The 18,540-nt window shown below is 36.1% G+C and overlaps 1 protein-coding gene across 9 annotated transcripts in view; it reads left to right on the top strand.

The window, feature by feature from the left end:
- Positions 1–18,540, top strand: part of CDH18 (cadherin 18) — a 527,119-nt gene that overhangs the window by 285,356 nt on the left and 223,223 nt on the right. For 4 of the 9 annotated variants that reach the window (XM_068197237.1, XM_068197216.1, XM_068197253.1 and 1 more), the window contains exon 1: positions 127–302. The exons of the other annotated variants lie outside the window; for them this stretch is intronic. The gene's annotated coding sequence lies outside the window, so the exon portion shown is untranslated. Of the gene's footprint in view, positions 1–126; positions 303–18,540 lie in introns of those variants that run through there. 9 annotated transcript variants of the gene reach the window in all.

Raw genomic sequence — 18,540 nt, 5'->3', positions numbered from 1 at the left:
CCGAAGTGCTGGAAACAGGGAAAACAAGGCGGGGAGAGGAGAAGAACGGGGGCGGGCAGGGAGAGGAGGCGTGCGGGCGAGCGCGGAGCGGGGCGGGGGCGGGCGGGCGGCGCGGCCAATCGCCCGGGCTGCCGGCGCTGCAGGAGCGGCGGCGCGGGGCTCAGGGCTCCGAGGGATGCAGAGCCGGGGCCGGGTACCTCTCTGAGGACGGCGAGCAGCTGTGCCGCCAGCACTGCGAAAAGTCCCCATTTCCTTCTTATAAATTAAAGTGCCTTGTCACCAGTTAGGGCAAGTCAGCCAAGGTAAGGCTTAAATAAAATGACACTTTAATATGTGGCAACATGGGTATTTCTGGACAGTGGTGCCTCTAACACAGCCTTCTAAGTAGCGCAAAATATTTTGTGCAATAATGCTGTCATAGTGGGTGCACAACCTGTAATTTTTCTGTGTTAAAGTTGCCGCTGGTATGTAAGCCTTACTCTTCTGGGGCTGTAGAAACGTGTTTTCTTATCCGAGGCAGTTGCAAAGGGACCTGCAAAATACAGGCATAGAAAGGTAGCGGCGCTCTGTGTATGTGTTTGTGTGTGACCGTGTTCATAATACCTACAGTTCTGCTCCTTAACTTATGGGGATAATGTGCAGATGCATTTTAATGGTGACAGCAGACAGATTTTTTAGCTCAGCTCACATATGTGAGCCTTTTTATACAATAAAACTGCATGCCATGTTGAACTATATGTGAAGAACATCAAGCTTGGTATTTGAATAGCAATTTCAGGGTTTTGGGTTCGTTCCCCATCCCCCCCCCCCATGTTTTTAACATTATATGTGATAACTGAGGATTGAAATTGCAGCAAAAGCAGACCTCCTGCAGATTTGCGTTTAGCTGCTTGTTAAAGCTTAAGCAGTCACCTAACTTTACTTTGTGTAAAGGGCACTGTAAATAATGCACAGGCAGAAATAAATCCTCTCTTCATTTCCTCCTAGCCCACCCCAATAGTACCTCTCCTAATGAACAAAAACTACTATGTGCCTTTAGTTCACACTACATTTTGACTGATGGAACTGTCCAGTCGTCTGGAACTGACTGTTTTGGCATGCAAGGAGTTCACTAGGATGACTTCGCTAATATGTGTCTCTGAAAACAACATAGTCCTGAACCTGTGTGTGTGTGTGTGTATGTGTCTGTGTGTACCTGTGAGTCTGTTTTGTATACATGAGTGACAAGATACAAGGAGGACAGGGTACAGAAGCCAATGAAACGTGGCAAACGTATATGCCTGCATGTATTTCTCTGACTGGATCTCTGTAAAACAGTATGAGCATTTCTTATATATCAATGTAGTTTATCATTCAGATTAAGGATTGGGATAAATTCAATTTCATGTGCATCAATGCCCCATTAGTTTTTCACAATCAAAGGAAATACAATGGAAAACACAGGTAAAATTATGACTTCAGTTAGTACAGGTGATAAAATCACTGCCTATATTCAAGGTACAGAAAGTATTTTTCATTCTGAGACCCTAGGCATAGCTCCTTCCTTTCCAAATCTTTACTTCTGTGCTGCAGTCAACCATACACAGTTGTGTGAAAACACTGAAGCCTTCCTTCTGCATAAATTGTCCTCTACTGAATAATAGGAAATGTTTGTTTTCAGGGCAAATATAAAATTAATTTAAAAGTTTGCCATGTTTGGCATTTTGTCTAACTGCAAAGACAAGAATATTTAGAGAAATAACCAAAAGACTTCTTTAATCTACTTCACTGCCTTTGACAGAATATTTCATTTTATTCCATTTAATATTTTTCTGAAGAAGACATATTATGGTATAGTTACCTAATGCAAATTAAGATGTGACTATTTTTTTTTTGTTATGCATACCTACGGAAACAGTGTAATATTTTTCTTTTGTAGTTAAAGTTTCTAATCATCCTACTTAAGGACTACAATAAATAATTTTTCATTTTTGCTTTGAAAATGTCAATCAAACAGAAAACAAACAGTCCAACAAATAACCTACAAAATGAATCAAGAAAACAACCAAAATAACACATTCATTCTTACCTGCTTTTTTCTAAAAATTGACTGGAGAAATAGTGTGTCAGACAGCACTTTCCTTTAAATAGAAGCAAATTCAGTGCACAAGCATGGCTTAGGGGGCACTGTGCTGCTGACTGAACCATTTACAGATGAGATCCAAAACTAAATGCCTTCCACTTGCAGGTACTGAAGATCCTGTAAGACTTTCTAGGATAGGATTGTTGACTCTGCTGTTAGGACAAAATGCCAATCAAAGTTTTTTACACTTTGTCTAGTTTAATTCCTTAAGTAGCTTAATTTGAGAGCATTGTTCTTTACTACCTACATTAAAAATGTTGTTTAGTGTGTTTGTTCTGCAATGCAGAGACTGTAACTCAGCCACTTTGTTGGTGCATGCTGTGCTAATTCATGGTAATAGTTCTGCTGAACATATGCAAAGTTATAAAACAAATGGGGATAAATGTCTTCAACATCCAAAAGTAGTGCATGAGGGTGCATGTGAGCATGCCAGAGAGACACAGTTGTTACTGCACCAGAATTGACATTCCTATGGTGCGTAAAATTTACATAATACCCTTCAGGGAATAATCTGTACTTAAAAGTGCCTTAATTTTTTAAAAATAATTTGGTCTCTGAACTCTTAAACATTTAACATGTGAGCTCTTGTGAGCTCTAAACATTAAAAATATGAGCAATTGAATTACTAGTTCTCAATATGGTCATATGGAAGATTTCAGCCTTTATTTCTTACTGATAAATGAAACTTGAAAGGTATGAAAAATTCTGTTAACTATAGCTCCTGCTCCTGGTTAAGAGTTGCATTTCTGTTAATACAATTAGTGCTAAAAATTATCAGTCTTATCAGATTGAATAAAACCAGCTAAATACCAGTGAGTCATCTGTTCCATGCAGATGAACATGAGCTCCTGTTTGGACAGCTAACAGCAAGTTAGCCCTGTCAGACCTGTCCTGCAAAGGGGTCTAAATCAGCCATCATGACACCATGGGGCACAGTTTCATTGCTTAAAGGCAATGCAAAATAAAGGTGGCAGCTGACAAGGCAGAAAGCAGACAAAATACATAGCAAAACCCCCCCCAACATTATAAAGATTGCATTCATAGAAGAGATTCTATACATCTTCTCTTAGAAGAGGATGATACATGTGCAAAGGTCACAAGAAGAAACTCCATATGAAAACCCCAGTATAGCCTACACAGGTCTATGTAAGCCAGCACATATCTTTCACTAACATAATTATGGTGGAAAACTTATTTTCCATTATCTGTAAAGCTGCAGTTTAAATAGTATGTGTATAGCCTGGTCATAAAGCAGGGTGAAGCGCTTAAACTTCATCATATACTTGATTGGCAGACTTGGACAAGTCCCTAAAACACTCTAGAACTTCATGTATGACATGAGCATTGCATAGTAATTATAGAATGAACAATGAATATGACATGATATGGTTTTAAAAAAATATTGTAGCACCTAATACTGAAGTGTTTTGTCTCCATTACCCTATTCCTTCAGTTTTGAGTTATACACAATTTTGCTATCCATTTCCAGCAAATGAAGCTACATGGAACTTGGAAATTCAAAGAATGGAAATGGAATTTTTAAGAAGCTTCTGAATTGAGGGCTAAACAAATCATGTATCATATAAGGGACAACAAGGATTGGCAGTATAAGATTTTTTTTCCTCTAAAACCAGGTTTTATCTGGAAAACAGTTAATATTTAAATGTTTTAAAAGATGTTTTTAATAATGTACCATTACTTTTTTTTTAATTGGTTTTAATATTCACAAAGAGAATCAACAGAATTTAAAATAAAAAAGTTTGACATTTGAAAGGAATGAATAAGGCTGATTTCCTATTTAGGGGTTGTGCTTATGTGGAGGAAGTTGTTGTTTCAGGGGTTTCTTCAGGGGTTTGGGTTTTCTTTTTAAGTAATGTCTTTGTGGATTGAACACAACCAGAATAATATAAAGTCATGCAGCTTTATAAGTAACCGACCGGCCACTTAGTAGCATTTGCACATCTGCAGTCCTTATATAATGAAAATACATTCAGTAGTTTCTTGAGGCCTGTAAGAAATATGGTTTTGTTTGATGGTAATTGACATTTATATTTTTATGGAATTTATTCAAATCTGAGTAGAGTTAAAGCTGGGTTTGTTATCATAGAAAAGACAAAGCATTACTTTACTCCCCACTCTTTGTGAAATTGTTTGCTTCTTTTAAGCAGATCTTCTTGCAGAAGGGAGCATATTTAGGTCACAGGCAAATTATTCCACTCTCACTTCACCTTACCCAGGTTTCAGTAAAATTTATCCAGTGCTTACAAGGCCAAATTTTAAAGGCTGCTTGTGAAATGTGGTGTAAAAATACCGAAGCTAGCTGAGGTACCAGATGCATTTCTACAATAGGACTGTAGTGATGGTGTGTGAGAATTTTGTTCTTTTTGTAGTACTGCACAGTCGACTATAATCTTGAACCCTGAAATTACTTTGCAAGATAGGTCAGCCACATTGTCTTGATTTAGCAGATGGAATGAGTGATGTGATAGGACCAGAAGGCTTTTCCTCAGGACAGTCTGTTGGATGGAGAAGTGGGAACTGCCATCTCTTCAATCAGGTCCTCTCTTAGATGGGGACAGAGAACTTGGCACTTCCAAATCAGGTATCTTCAAGTCTTTCATGTACTTCAATTGCTTTGAACCATTCTTTGGAGAAATCTGCCTCTCCTTGCTAGTACATATAGAAGTACATGCTTCAGTATAGGTGGTCTAAATACTTCCTAGCATGTCTTTTCCCTGTACAGTATTCCTGCTGAAAACAACCAACTCTATTTGATTGACGCCTCATTTTGGTATTTCCTGGCGAATCATACAATCATGAAATGGTTTGAGTTGAAAGAGACCATTGAAGAACATTTGATATAACCTGCTCTGCCCTGCCACTGATTTAGCCATCTTTCACTAGACCAGTGTTCAAAGCCTTGAGCACTGCCACGGATGGGACATTGACACCTTCCTTGGGCAGCCTGTTCCAGGGTCTCCATCATGCACTGTGTTGTTTCATAATTAATTGCCATTAAGTTCTTACAGCGTATTTATGGGTGTATACATGGTAACCATATACACGCATATTCTTTGAGAAGGTACAAAGAAATTAGTATAAACAAAAATACAATGTTTGGTACTCTAAAAGCAAGTAAAAATTATGAGTAACATTATGCGGCACTAGACTAAGCAATTTTTTGGCCCAAGATGGGAATGTGCATTTTCATTATTATATGAAATGATTTATTTAAATTCTATGATTAGTCAACCAAATCAGTAATATATTGTTTTACAAAAGTTATACATTTGGATTTGAATTCTGTTTATTTTACATCTTGTTCTTGCTCAGTGGTATGAAAGCTGTGAAGAAAATGTTTTTGGTTCAAGAGACTATAGTTGCCTTCATTTTCAGTAATTATACTTTGCCCAGAGAAAATAATCTTGTCATGTCTTTTACTTGTAAACATTTATGTATTGGGGAGCTGTTTGAAGGAGACTTCATATTGGGGTGAAATTTCTCAGGCTTGTATTCAGTCAAACTTTTGGTCTTGTTCCGCTGTTGGTGATATGACAATATGATAGAACAAATAATTTTTAAAAATAGCAACATGAATACAATCTCTGTAATTGCAGGGTAAGCATTTGAGATATTCAGAGGCAAATTTCAGACTGTCTCTGTGAGTCCTGTTCTATATGTAAAATACAAGTGCTCCTTCAGTAGAGAACCTTACTATTATTAGTGAAAAATTTAGTAGGTAAGCAATGGTTTCAGGCCAATAATGCTGCTATTAATTTTCAGGATGTTGGAGTGCGTATGCATGTGTTTGTGTATATTTGAAGGAAATAGTAGTTCCTAAAAGGGAAGTAGCTCCTTTAGTTTGTTCAATAGTGAGAAAGATTTAATTTGACTGTAGAAAGGTATTTTTAACACTGATGTATTGTATTTGCACCTGGTAAGCGCTGACTGTTCTAAATGTATAATCTTGGCTTTCAGGAGAGGTGAAATAAAAGTAGGGTGTATGAGCATTATAACATGCTAGCCATTAACTGCTCATGGCAACTGCCAATATTTAAAAATACCGGGAAAGTAATTTATGTCTGGATTACAGTCCTCAATCACTATTTCTTGTATGTTTTACATTTGGTCTTTCAATAAATAATAAGCTTTCTTACTGGAGTAATAAAATCAAGAAAAAAGCTATGCATCATTTATTACATGCAATTTCCACACACTTTGCTGATGAAGAAACTTTTTTATATATTTGCTGTTCATTAAAGCATGAATTCTTGTATTCATATTAGTGAATTTGAGCTCAGAGTTATTATCTTGACTATTCAGGCTAGAGAGATCTTAAATATTTTTCTATTTGCAAGAGGGAAGGTGTAAAATAATCAGTCCATTTAGCATTGCATGTTTAGTTGGTTTTTGTATTTTTTTTTAAGTTATGAGCCATCTAAGAAAGTTCTTCTAGAAAACTTGTGAAAAAATATAATGTTTGTTCTTCTACTCATTCATTTTCAATGAATACATAACTAACACTTTGAAATCCTGTGTAACTTTGTACTAGAAACTCTTCTAAGTGATTTTGCAAAATGTCGAGACAACCAGCAAGCTAGCATGTTTTCAAATGGAATTCAACATTTCTAGCTGGTTGACCTTCTTCCAGTATTATCTTGTATACTCTTAGGACAGCTATCCAAGGCATACAGTTCCCTGTGCATTAACAGAGTGGGTGCACCAGAATTGTGCCAAGAGGTAGCAGAGTGGGAAGATAGATACTGATCCTGGAGCAGATGATGTGACCTGCTGCCATAAATCCCTTCAAGCATCAGGTACCTCTTCCCAGGTGTTTAGCAGGCACATTATGGGCCTGCAGACTTTGCACAGCTTTTAGATAAGGAGTGGGTTCCCAGAGCTGACCAAGTCCTGTGGTTCAGTTCCCAACTTGCTGCTGGGACATAAATGCATTGGCTTGATCGTGCCACTTGGGTGCTAGAAATTGGACATTAGGTTTAGAGAACTTAGGGAGACTGATCATGTTGCATGAATATTTTCCAAGAGGAGGCCTTTATATTTCTCAGATCCCACTCAATCAACTGCATCATTCTAATACCAACCATGTTTTAAACTATTAGGGAAAAACATAATGTTGGAGACCTCTTGTTCTGTTAAGGAGGAGTTAGTAGATGCATATGTGTTACCAGAGAATCAATCCTCAGAGAACATAAAGGAGCTCATGGAGAATGTATACAAAATTATTCAGCCAACAAGTTGCTGCTTTTCCCTAGTAATTTTTTCCCTGTGTTAATTTTCTGCTGGATTAGAGAGCTATGTCATTTTATAGGAAGGTTTGTCACGTTTTGGATCTAAAGCAGAGAAAGTTGGTGGAGCAACAGGCGGGATGCAGGGAAAGAAATATAGGGAACCATTATTTTGATTATCTTTTGTAGCCATGAGGTAAATGAATGGAAAAGATGACCAGGGGGATGTTCCTTTATAAGAACCTTTGAGAAGTAGCCTCCTAGATGAAAGCCTTTTCAGGAGGTTTATAAATACCTCTCAAGGAAAGCCAGCAGGAAGACAACTGACAATGTAGCTTTGCATTGTGACTTGAAGGCTAATGAACTTGAACTCTTTCAGACTATATAGGTCAGGTGAAGACTGATTTCCTAAAGCTATTAATACCTACTGTGCTACTGAAGCCAGTTTGGATCATATTGTTACACTGTTGTAGCATGTTGGCTATGCTATGTCATGTCAACATACCTGTAAGTTTTCTAGTTCTGAACTGAGACGGGAGATGCCCCCATTTATATTTGTTTGGATTTTTTTTGTTTGTTGGTTTTCTTTTTGGTTTTTGTTGGGTTGGTTTTTTTTTTGTTTTGTTTTGTTTTTGTTTTTTTTTAATGAAAAAGAGGTATAATATTCTTGAAATGCAGTGAGTTTCCTCCACAGAATCTTTGTAGTATAGTTTACTCATTACATTATAATGAGCACTTGCTCTATTTGTTGTGGAGATTAATATATTTTAATGACTGTTGTGACTCCCCCACAGAGCAAAACTCAAAGTGTCTCCATGCACATGATACATTTCAGTGGATTTGTTAAAAATTTTGTGACTTGTGAGCACATACTTTTTTGCAACATACAGGTAAAATTTTGCTTTTAAAAGCAGAACATTACTTTCCTTAACTTTGGAGAAATCCCAAACCTTAGATGCTTGTATATTTAGCATTAATATTTTATATCAGGTGAAAGATTAATGGTTTCATTAAAACATTATTGTATTAAAGGGCAGCTTGTAAAGTTTTTGTTCAGGACTTTGATGAAATCATTAAAATTTAAGCTCATTAATTAATGTAATTTGTTACTTGATTCCCCCCTGCTTCCAAAATCCGCACTTTTTAGATTCAGGTATGTGTTTTTTGAAAAATATTAGTCAATATTTGAGTAGGTTTCTGGCCTCTGCAAATTAATTAGAGGTACATCAATGCAGAATTGTTTTTTGTCTTCTGAAGATTGTCGACATTCTGGCAATAACACTGTGTTCAGGAAAACAAGAAGTGGAAAAAGAATGTCATACAAATTGACTTGTAGACATGATCTTTAGCCTGTCACTCTGTCTAGTCAATCTTTGTAGATTGCTGGTGATCTTGCTGTGACACCAAAGATCTCTATAATGACATTTCTGTAATATCTACATACAGTGTTAGCCCTAAAGGAAACATTTTGCTCTTCTCTATGCTTTCATGGTGTTACCACAAAAGTCTGATTCAAAATGAGGCAGCTGTTTGAAAAATACTATCAATATGAGACTTAAAAATATCAACTGATTTTCTGAATTGGCAAAGTTGTTTATCTTTTGCAAATCTGAAGGCCAACTTCATTTTCCTATTCTAAAAACTGCAGTGTTACTAAATTCAAACTGATAGATAAATCTTTAATCAAACCATTATTTTCTTTTCTATACTTCTCCCCTACTGTGACACTTTTATTTGAACAACTCTTATCTTCCCCAGAGAAGCAACCAGAAATTTATTGAATTTGTGAGTACACAGCAATTATTTATTTTCTAATAAAAATATTAGATAGGTAAGCTACTCCCAGGCAGAACGTTATAATGCCCGATTGCTTCAATGTGTGGTCCTGATGAGTCCCTGAACACCAGACAGTTACCACTCAGGCAGGTAATGGTGAACTTCCATGGCATCTGAGGAATGGGCATTTGTTATTCCTGCTGAGTTCTGGTCTTCCCAGTTCCCCACTTTTTCTGTCATGTCTTTACATTTTTTAATGACTTTTTCATTACTGCCCAATCTATGTTTTCACTTCTGTCTTTATTTTAGCTGTAGCTACATTAAAGGTCCAAGTTCTTTGCTCCATTTTTGTAGAGTCCTGAAATTAGAGAACATTATATTTGGAACAAAGATGGACTTTGAATAATTGCAGAAGAAAAGAACTTCAAATGGACAGTTTAAATCAAATTTAGCCTCATTCTTTCTATAACTGTGAACATACATTGTCTGCAGGAAATGATAGCTTATGGACTGCACATAATAACTAGCCTTTTGAGCTCCTGTCTCCCATGTATCTCATGCCAATAAAAGGAAGTGTTGTGTACCTGATGTGCAATTCTGTTGACTAATTTTAGAAATTGATTAAAAAGGGTAGAAAATAAAGGATAAAAGAATAAAATAGATGAAATAAGGAATTCAATAAGGAAGTAAAAGTATGTCATTTAAGAAAAAGATTGAAAGCTTTTTTTGGCATATGATACAAAAAAAGAAGGGCATGACTAAACCTGTTTTTTGCTCTTCTTGAAGTATTGTTCCAGATTATTGTAGGAAAGGTGTCAATTAGAGTCAGCTCCTTTATGCCTTCTTATCTCTTTTTATTTTTCACAAGAAGATGTAGTTACTTTTACAATTTGCCACACAAAGAGGTTGATTTTTTCCCCCTCAAGAAGGTATTTATGCAGTAGATATCTTGCTCCTAAAGAGGATTACAGGCTTAGACCAAATAATCAGTGTTTGTAAATACTTTTTTATGCTATTATAAGCAATATACTAGATATTGAAAATTATACCTATCTTCTGCCTAATTTTGGCTCCCAGGGCAAAATATATTTGCTTATTGACTTGAATCTTAACCTTGAGATATACTGAGATCCTCAGCCCTGAGATCCTTATTGATACTTCTGCTTAACAGCACAGAAAGAAATTCTGCAATGGAGGTAGATTCTGTTGGTATTAACCTTCCCATCACAGAAACCAAAGGGCTTCTGCACAGCTGCCACCATTCTTGTAGCCAGAAACAAGTGCACCAAAAATTTGTCTTCTGGAAGGCAGGTCTTTCCAACAAGGTCGACATGAGAACTTATTCAAAAAGCCTTCTTCAAACATATATATAAATTTCATTTTTGGATGTAGGATACAACTCTTGTCCTATCTACAACTCTGCAACAGTTGTAACAGTAGTGCTGTAATAAACTTCTCAGATTTAGGAAACTGTTCCTCATCCAGTTGCTAGTGTCTGCTTTATTTATAAGGAGATATCTTCTTTCTATGAGGACTAAATGAATTCTGCATGTCAAATCTTTCTATAAACTGGGGGAAAGAGCCCTACTAACCAGACCAACTTTTCAACACTTGAAATAGATTAATGTTTTTCCACTTAGTATTTCTTATAACATAGCCCAGTTAAAAGTTATCAGTTTGGTGTGGGGTTTTTTTGGGTGGTTTGTGGTTTTTTTTCTTTCCTTGTTTGTTTTGCCTTCCTTCTTTACAACTTACCTAAAAATGGTGGGTCTTTTTATATGTGTTATATGTTCCCATGCAGATATTTCTTTTATCTTTGACTCTAACCCTTGTTGCATACACATCCTTTCATTTTTATTTGGTTACTCTGCAAGTTGTATATAGCTACAACAAATACACCATTCCTGTGTGTGACATCTCAAAAATATTGCTATTGTGCAGATTCCCAAAGGCCCTGTGAGACAGGTATCTTAACATTTATTCAGTCTGATCCTCTACAGTTTGCACTTTTTCAGCTCAAAAGACCACATAATTCTGTACTGCCTAAAGGCATGAGAGATTGGTTTTTCTCACAAGCAAAATGAATAGGTATTTTCAGGTCTCTCCATTTTGTTTAAAGTTTGTCTTTGAAAGCTTAGGATGATGAATTTGAGATTTTCTTTCAGGCACATGCCTATTTCTTTCTATCACTTATATTTTAAGGTTATACTTTTCACTCCTCATTGTTCAAGTGCAGTAAAGGCTTATTGAACTCTTCCTTGTCAGATAGTACAGACACATTGCAGTACTACTTTTCCTTTTGAAGACCTTTTTGTACCTAAAGTGGCTTATGGTATCTTTGATGTTGCTTAATTGGAATCTCAGAAGTGAAAAAATAAATAGCTGAATGAAGACGTGAGCGGCAGGCCTAAGGTTGTACATAATCTTATTTTGCTTTCAACCATTCTTTTATCCTTCTGCCTTACAGTCAGGTAGCCCTCTAATACTATTTCTCTATTTATTTCTATCACCCATTTCTGCATTTGAGTTTCTCAGTTATCGGTCTCCTACACTTTGAACAGAAGCTCCTGAATTTTCATTTGTCTTCATGGTCCCTCTGAATCTCTCAGAACTTTTAACCGGCCTTCTTTTTAACGACATGTCTTTCTTGAACAGTTGATTTTTATCCTGTCTCACCTACTTGTCTTGTCTAGTTTAGGCTTAAGTTTCTTAGGACAGGAGTATCTGTCTTAAAACTCTGTATAAATATGCTTCACACAGACAGTTCAGCTAATTTGGGATTACCCAGTGCAATGATAGATCCCAGCTGCCAATAGTCACATGGAAAGAGGCATGGGGATCTGGTGGGATATGAATTACAGGTGGAAAGTGGCCTTACAGCAAGAAAGGGAAAGTACAGCAGCAGGGTTGGGGCACAGAATTCTCCTCTTTTATTGCAGTGGAACAGCTGTGCCAAATTTGCAGGGCTCTAAAACAAGAAGGAGGTCAAGAAAATATAGTGATAAGTGTGAGGCCTTGAGTTTCTGGCAGTTGTATTGCCAGGAGACAAGAGAAAGGGCACTGCAGGGAGCTAGTTGCAGCAGTAGAGGAGTCAGAGTCCGCCTCCCCTAGGAAGTGCACAGCAATAGGGCAGATGACAGTGATCACAAGTGTCAATCAAGGAGACTCCGTTGGATTTGAAGAGGTAGCTTTTCACAGGGAGCAAGGTTAAGCACTGGGACAAGTTGCTTAGAGAGAGACCTCCAGATTTAGAGGGTTTTAGAATTCATCTGGACATGGCCCAAAAACAACCCAAAAAAACTTAGAAGGTAGCCGTAGCTTCGGGAAGAATCTGGACTTTTTGGATCTCCAAAAGTCCTTTCTACCTACCTTTTTACTCTTATTGCTCAGTCTTGTTTGCATCAGGTGTTGACTTTATCATTTGCTATTTTTTAGAAATAGCAATCTGTTGAGTTCTGTGGAGCTATTAGTGATTTCACAGGGATAAATTCAGTGCTAAGTCTTCAGCACTATATTTTCCTTACTTGGGAATGTATTGCATCTATTAAGTGCTCATTTCTAGTCACATTGGATGTGAATGTTCACTTCAAACTTCAGTAACTGGAGAAACCAGATTAGAGAGATAGACCCATTTTTTAAAGGATACTTTTTCACGTGCACTGATTACTAAATCAAGTGCCCTTCCAAAAAGATATAGTTTTGAGAGAGGTAAGAGTATTTGTGGTGAGGCAAGAGTATAAGTGAATGGAAAAATTCAAGACTTGGAAGGGTAAGTAACTTGTTTGTCATTATGGCAAAAGCAGAATTGATTTATAGAGTTTTACATCTTTAAGGCCAAAGGAAAAGATAAGCCTGTGAAGGTGAAACAAAATATTTATGTCATCTTGGGGTAAGATAAGGAAAACAAGTGATGACCAGGAGGACCAAAGAATTGTTTGGCACTGGAGTACTATCTGAGGGAAAGACATTTAAGCTCGTAAAACAAAATTGCTCAGATGGACACCAGATCATTCTAGAAAATAACGATGACAGAAACATTCTTTGTGTGCTTAAAATATTTCCTTATCCAACATAACCCTCTTGCTTATTAGAGCAGAATTAAAGTCCTTCTTCTGATTTCTCTGAGTTTAGAATTAGTATTTCCCCTCAAGCACCATGCCAGTACAATTAAGAGTGTTAATTTACAGCATGGCCCAGCAGAAAATACTAATCTGTAGAGCTTTTCTTAGTGGTTTAGGGCCTAGCTGGCATTAAGCATAAGAAAGCATCAACTGCCCTTAAGGACTACTGCTCCACTTCTGTATATGTTTAATAAATTCCTAATTTTCACTGTAGCTTTTGATAATCCTAAATAAATGTTACTTTGATAATCCTAATAAATGTTATGTGTAGTGCGTTGTGCAACCTTTGGAGAAATCTCAAACAACCTTATTATCTCTTCCCAGCAAATGCTATATAGTGTAGAGAAAATAGGTCTCTTGCAGGTGGACACAGAAAAAAAACAATACAAAAAGAATAATACCATGTTATATGTTTTTCTGCTTTAAATTCTGCAGGAGTGTGTTTTTGAAACAAGGAACTTTTATTAGTCTGCTAAGTTGGTTTTATCCTTTGGCTTTAATGCATTAGATTTTTTTTATCTTGACTGAACGACCTGTTCATGAGCAAGGTGCAGCTCAGCATCAGCTTAGTGAGAGGCCTTTCCATTCTGATTTGCATGGACTACTATATTTCATCTTCTCTCAAATAATATTGAATGTATTAGCTGGCACCTGATAGAATCATAATTGAGTTAAACTGCCAGTTCTGGCCAGCTACTTCAAAATAATCAAATGTTTCTATTTCTTGGAAGGAGCACATACAGTATATAATTTTTGTTGTTGTAGTGCCTCTTAGAAACATCAAACTTCTTTTCTACTTTTTTTAGAGAGAAAGGTAGATTTAGTGAGAAATTTAGATTTTTTTGTTTTCTTCCCAGCATAGAAATCAGAGTGTATTCTATCCAGACAGAAATTATAAAAGCTTCATTCTTGCCTTTTCTTTCTTTTCCATGGAAGCAGTGTGTTATAGTTTTGAATGTATTACAGACTGTTGACCATGGAGAAAGGAAACATGGCAACTCTCTGGTGTTAATTAAGGGCAGCCTGTCTTTTATTTAATGTGAAGGGTTAAAACTACTGAATTAACATTTACAAGTGCCTTTGATATTCCCATCTGAAATTTGGGGATCTCTTGTACAGAACCAGGACTACAAACAACTCCTAATTGATTTTCTGGAAAGTGACTATGTTAAAAGAATATTTCCAAAACTATCTCAGTAAGATCTTCTTTTTTATTTTTAGCTGTTGTGAAGTTAGCAGAGAATAAATTTTATTTGAAGTAAGCAGGGAAGAAGTACATACTTTTGGCTAAACCATAGGTCTGGAGCCCAAGAAGAAGGTGAATTTGCTATTTCTTTACTTGCAAGAGAGAAATTTTTCACTTGTGTTGCAGTCAACATTTATTTGTGTTTAATGATCAGTCTTTGTTATATCCAGAAGGGCTGAACCACTGCCTAACTTTTACCCAGGGTCTGTGGGACTTGGCAACAACTGGGATCCCAGAGGCAGGGTTTATATGTACCCAACGCATAAGCTCTGGAGCCAGCTTTTGTAACCATAAGATGACCAAGGGAGGGGAAAAATTGCATAGTGAATTTTATATGCTGTTGGGTTCGGTAAATGCTTCACATCAGTTACTTCCTATGGCATTGTATTAATGTTGCCAGTCTTGGGAAAAAATCTTATCTTGTAAGGATATAGTTTTATTACATGCTTCCATATGCCTTGTGAGAATTCTCATGGTTTCATATGTTTACTGGTATTGATTATTCCATAAATGCAATCTAGCATAGAAAACTGAGGACGTTTGTTCTCATTTTTTAGTTCCATAAAACACAGTTTTTTTCTTAAGCCACAGCCAATCTCTAAAAGAGTTTAGTGTTCTGTCTGTCATAATCTGCCACTTCTTCCTCTCATCTGTCTCCAAAACTTTGAGGCTGTGGTCTGAAATGCTGACTTGATTGCTACTGAGCTTGGTGGAAAAATTACAGCTCTGAGCATACCTTGGTTGCTCTTCACTGTGTCCTGCCAGAAATTACTATAGCCACCTGTCTGCCAGTAGAATTGCATTTGTAGCCTCTCCTTACCATGTGTCTGTCAAATATCTTGAACTTAAAAGTGAAGTTTAATTTGACACTAAACATATTGATCAGCACCAGCTCTGACTGTGCAAGAAGTTAAGCTAGTGGACCTGAGGGCCCATGAGAAGAAAGATGCTAATGAGCAACTGGGGCATGTTGTGGATGGTAACATTTGCTTTTTTGACTTAGCTCACTGTCAGCCAAAAAGAAAGCTAGCAACAACTGTGTAGTTCTAGAAGTGTGAAAAGATGGGTGGAAAACTAGCAAAATATGTCATAAATTTGATGATAAAAATATTTCTTTCTAGATTTCCTTTTTTGCTTTTTTTCTTGCTGATTGGATCCAAATGAAAGTTTTCTTCCTTGTAACATTATATTTTTATTCCGTGAGCAAGTCGGCAGTGATGCCTCAATAGGAGATGAATTTTTATTTTAAATAAATTTAGAGAACTGAGGAAAAAACCCAGCTTAATGAACAGGTCTCCCAAAAATTAACTCTGAAGATAATGAGACAGAAATTTTTCTGGTTAATTCCTAATGCAACATCAGTGAAATCAAAAACAGCTGCATAGAATATAACTTGGAAATAGCTTGAGAACATGGGAAGAAATCTCTCTTCAGAATTTTTTTTTAAATTATTTTCGGGTAGTTCCTGGTGTTGCCTGAAATTCTGCATCATTGTTTTCAAAGGTCATTGCTGTGTCTGTAGGTCACATGGCAGTTGAAATAATTTTGAGTCTAAAGATTTACTTTTTTTGTCTCCTCAAGGAAATGTTTAGTCAAATATTACCCTGGATGTTATGAGGCATTGGTCATGGTTTGGTTCCACTGCTGTTGTGGTTGCAATATGGTTAAATGTTCTTTGGCATGTCTTTCAGAAATGCACGCTTACTTTGGAAGATAAAGGAGGTATAAGCCTTGGTGGACATATGCTTTTATGTGCTCATATGAAGGCTGACTTACTGATAAACTCCCACAAAAAAATATATATGGAGAGACACAGGTGCTGTAGTGTCTTTATCTCATCATACTATTGTTATTTTTAATAAATATAAGAATCCTTTAAATTAATTTCATTAAATTTGTATGTTCAGTTTCCATGTTCTAATGGGTCTAAAGCTGACCTATTAAATAATGAAAAAGTTTTTGTAGCTAGATGTACCAGTCTAGTTATTAAAGGAAAGGAAAAAAAAAGTTATAGTTTAAAAAAGTCTTTTGGGAGACAGTAGCATTTTCATTTATTTTAACAGTAGATACAGGTAACTGGTTGAAGCTGATAAAATCATAGAAGATTTCTTTCCTTTCTCAGATCAGTTTTATGCCTTAGTTAGCTACAGCAATGTTTATGTTTGCACTCAGGTTACAGTTTTTTCAGAACACAAGTATCTTACAATCACTGTAATCACAGAAAGTTTACTACACAGATCAAGTTTCATTTCCTACCAGATATCTGAGAGATTTCCTTTGTAAAAGTGATTACTGATCATACTTGTTTAGTATTACAGACTTACTGGAAATCATAAAGAGAGAAAGATCTAGGCATTGATCTCTACTTTCACGGATTCTTAACTTTATGTAGTGTGTCGAATTCTGTTCCAGTGGTGGAATAAATCAGTCTGTAATGCCGGACACCCAGATAAACCTGCAGAGAATCAGAATTGGGTAACCTGCTAGCAAGTAGGTGACAAAGGCTAAAAGAGCATCTAAGACTCAATGTTGTAGCTTCTTTCCTTACAATATATGTGACATAGTTGACATGAAATGGAAAGGTTCAGTTGTTAGATCTATAAAAATACCTACAAAGCATGACCAAGATAAAAAGCATAGAGTGGAAGGTCATATTTTCTTCTCAAATGGATGGTTCCTTGACTATAGGTGGTTTAGCAACTAAAACTTGTGAAAAAAAAAATATTTAACCTTTATTTTTTTATCCTCTGTGGAAGATATTTTTCTTGTTATATCTTTTAGAAGAAAGGCTTTTCTTTTTCCTTTTCTATTATAACAAATCCTAAAGTGGCTGATTATTGTTGCAGGATAACCTTGTCTAAAAAAAGTCACATCTGAAGAGGTGAAACAATGCTTAAAGGAATGCCAAAGAGTGAAAAATGTCAAGATGTCAAGCATGTCTTCTGGATAGGTTAGAAGCTATTTTCAAGAGTATATATTGAAAGTGAAATAAATTAAGTTTGTTGGACCTAAGTCCAAAATACAGTTTGGCTGTGAAAACTAGCAGTGCTTATACAGCAACAGTATTTTGTCTGAGAAAAACAACCAGCAATGTAAGAAGAGCCTAAAGCAAGTTAGCTGTAGTTCAGATTTAACCTTGTCATAAAGAGGTTAAGAATTTTTTCTTTTAGAAGTACAATATTTATAATTAGATTTATTGTTACTGGTTTGTTGGTTTTTTTGTGTTTTGGTTTTATTTAAAAAAGTAAAACCAAAAAAAGAAGAAACTGGATTTGTTGAGTGTGTTGTCCTGTCTTAGGATTGCATATTATCACAAGAAGGGATCTCTCTAGAGCTTTCAAAGGTAAAAAATTTCATGTAGACTGCTCTCAGAACTTGCATGAAAACCTTACTGGGGAAAAAAGTCTTGCAATGATTGCTAAGAGTCTACCTAAGTATGTGCAAAACATGCAACAACTTATGTGAGTATTCAGGACATAGGAAAATATTTTTACATTTCTGTAGAATCTTTGAATGTTTAAGCAAATATCCACTTCCATTGTCTTAATTTTTTGGTCAAAGTGGACAAGAAAATGGAATGTGACTCAATACATTAGGACATAGTTTGTCTCAGGTATACTTCACTTGTCTTGTGATATAGGATATTTTGAAGAAAAACAAATATCTTGATTAAGGGTAGCACTGAAGGAAATTCAAACTCCCCCAATTCTTGAAACTTAATGATGTGTAAAGAGCAAAAAAAAGGAGAAATATGTCTCAAAATCTGAAAGTAACTAATAATTTAGAATTTTTTTCTTGGTTTGGTCATTAGTATAGTATGTATTAGACTGTGTCAGTAAGAGCAGCAAAGTAATCAAAAAAGAGAAAGGGAGAAAAATGAACCTTGTTATATTTCTCATGCTGCATAAAAGACATGTAATACATGGAATAATTCTTTTTGTAGTATTTTAAAATCAGTAATTATTTCAGGGTTTGGCTGCAGTATATTTCTGATTTATTTTTGTTTTATCATAAATACCCTATGTCAGA

The sequence above is a fragment of the Anomalospiza imberbis genome, chromosome 1 (genome assembly GCF_031753505.1).
Source record: "Anomalospiza imberbis isolate Cuckoo-Finch-1a 21T00152 chromosome 1, ASM3175350v1, whole genome shotgun sequence".
Classification (NCBI taxonomy): Eukaryota; Metazoa; Chordata; class Aves; order Passeriformes; family Viduidae; genus Anomalospiza; species Anomalospiza imberbis.
The sequence above is the reverse complement of the archived record's forward strand: the minus strand, read 5'-3'. Positions and strand labels throughout refer to the sequence as shown.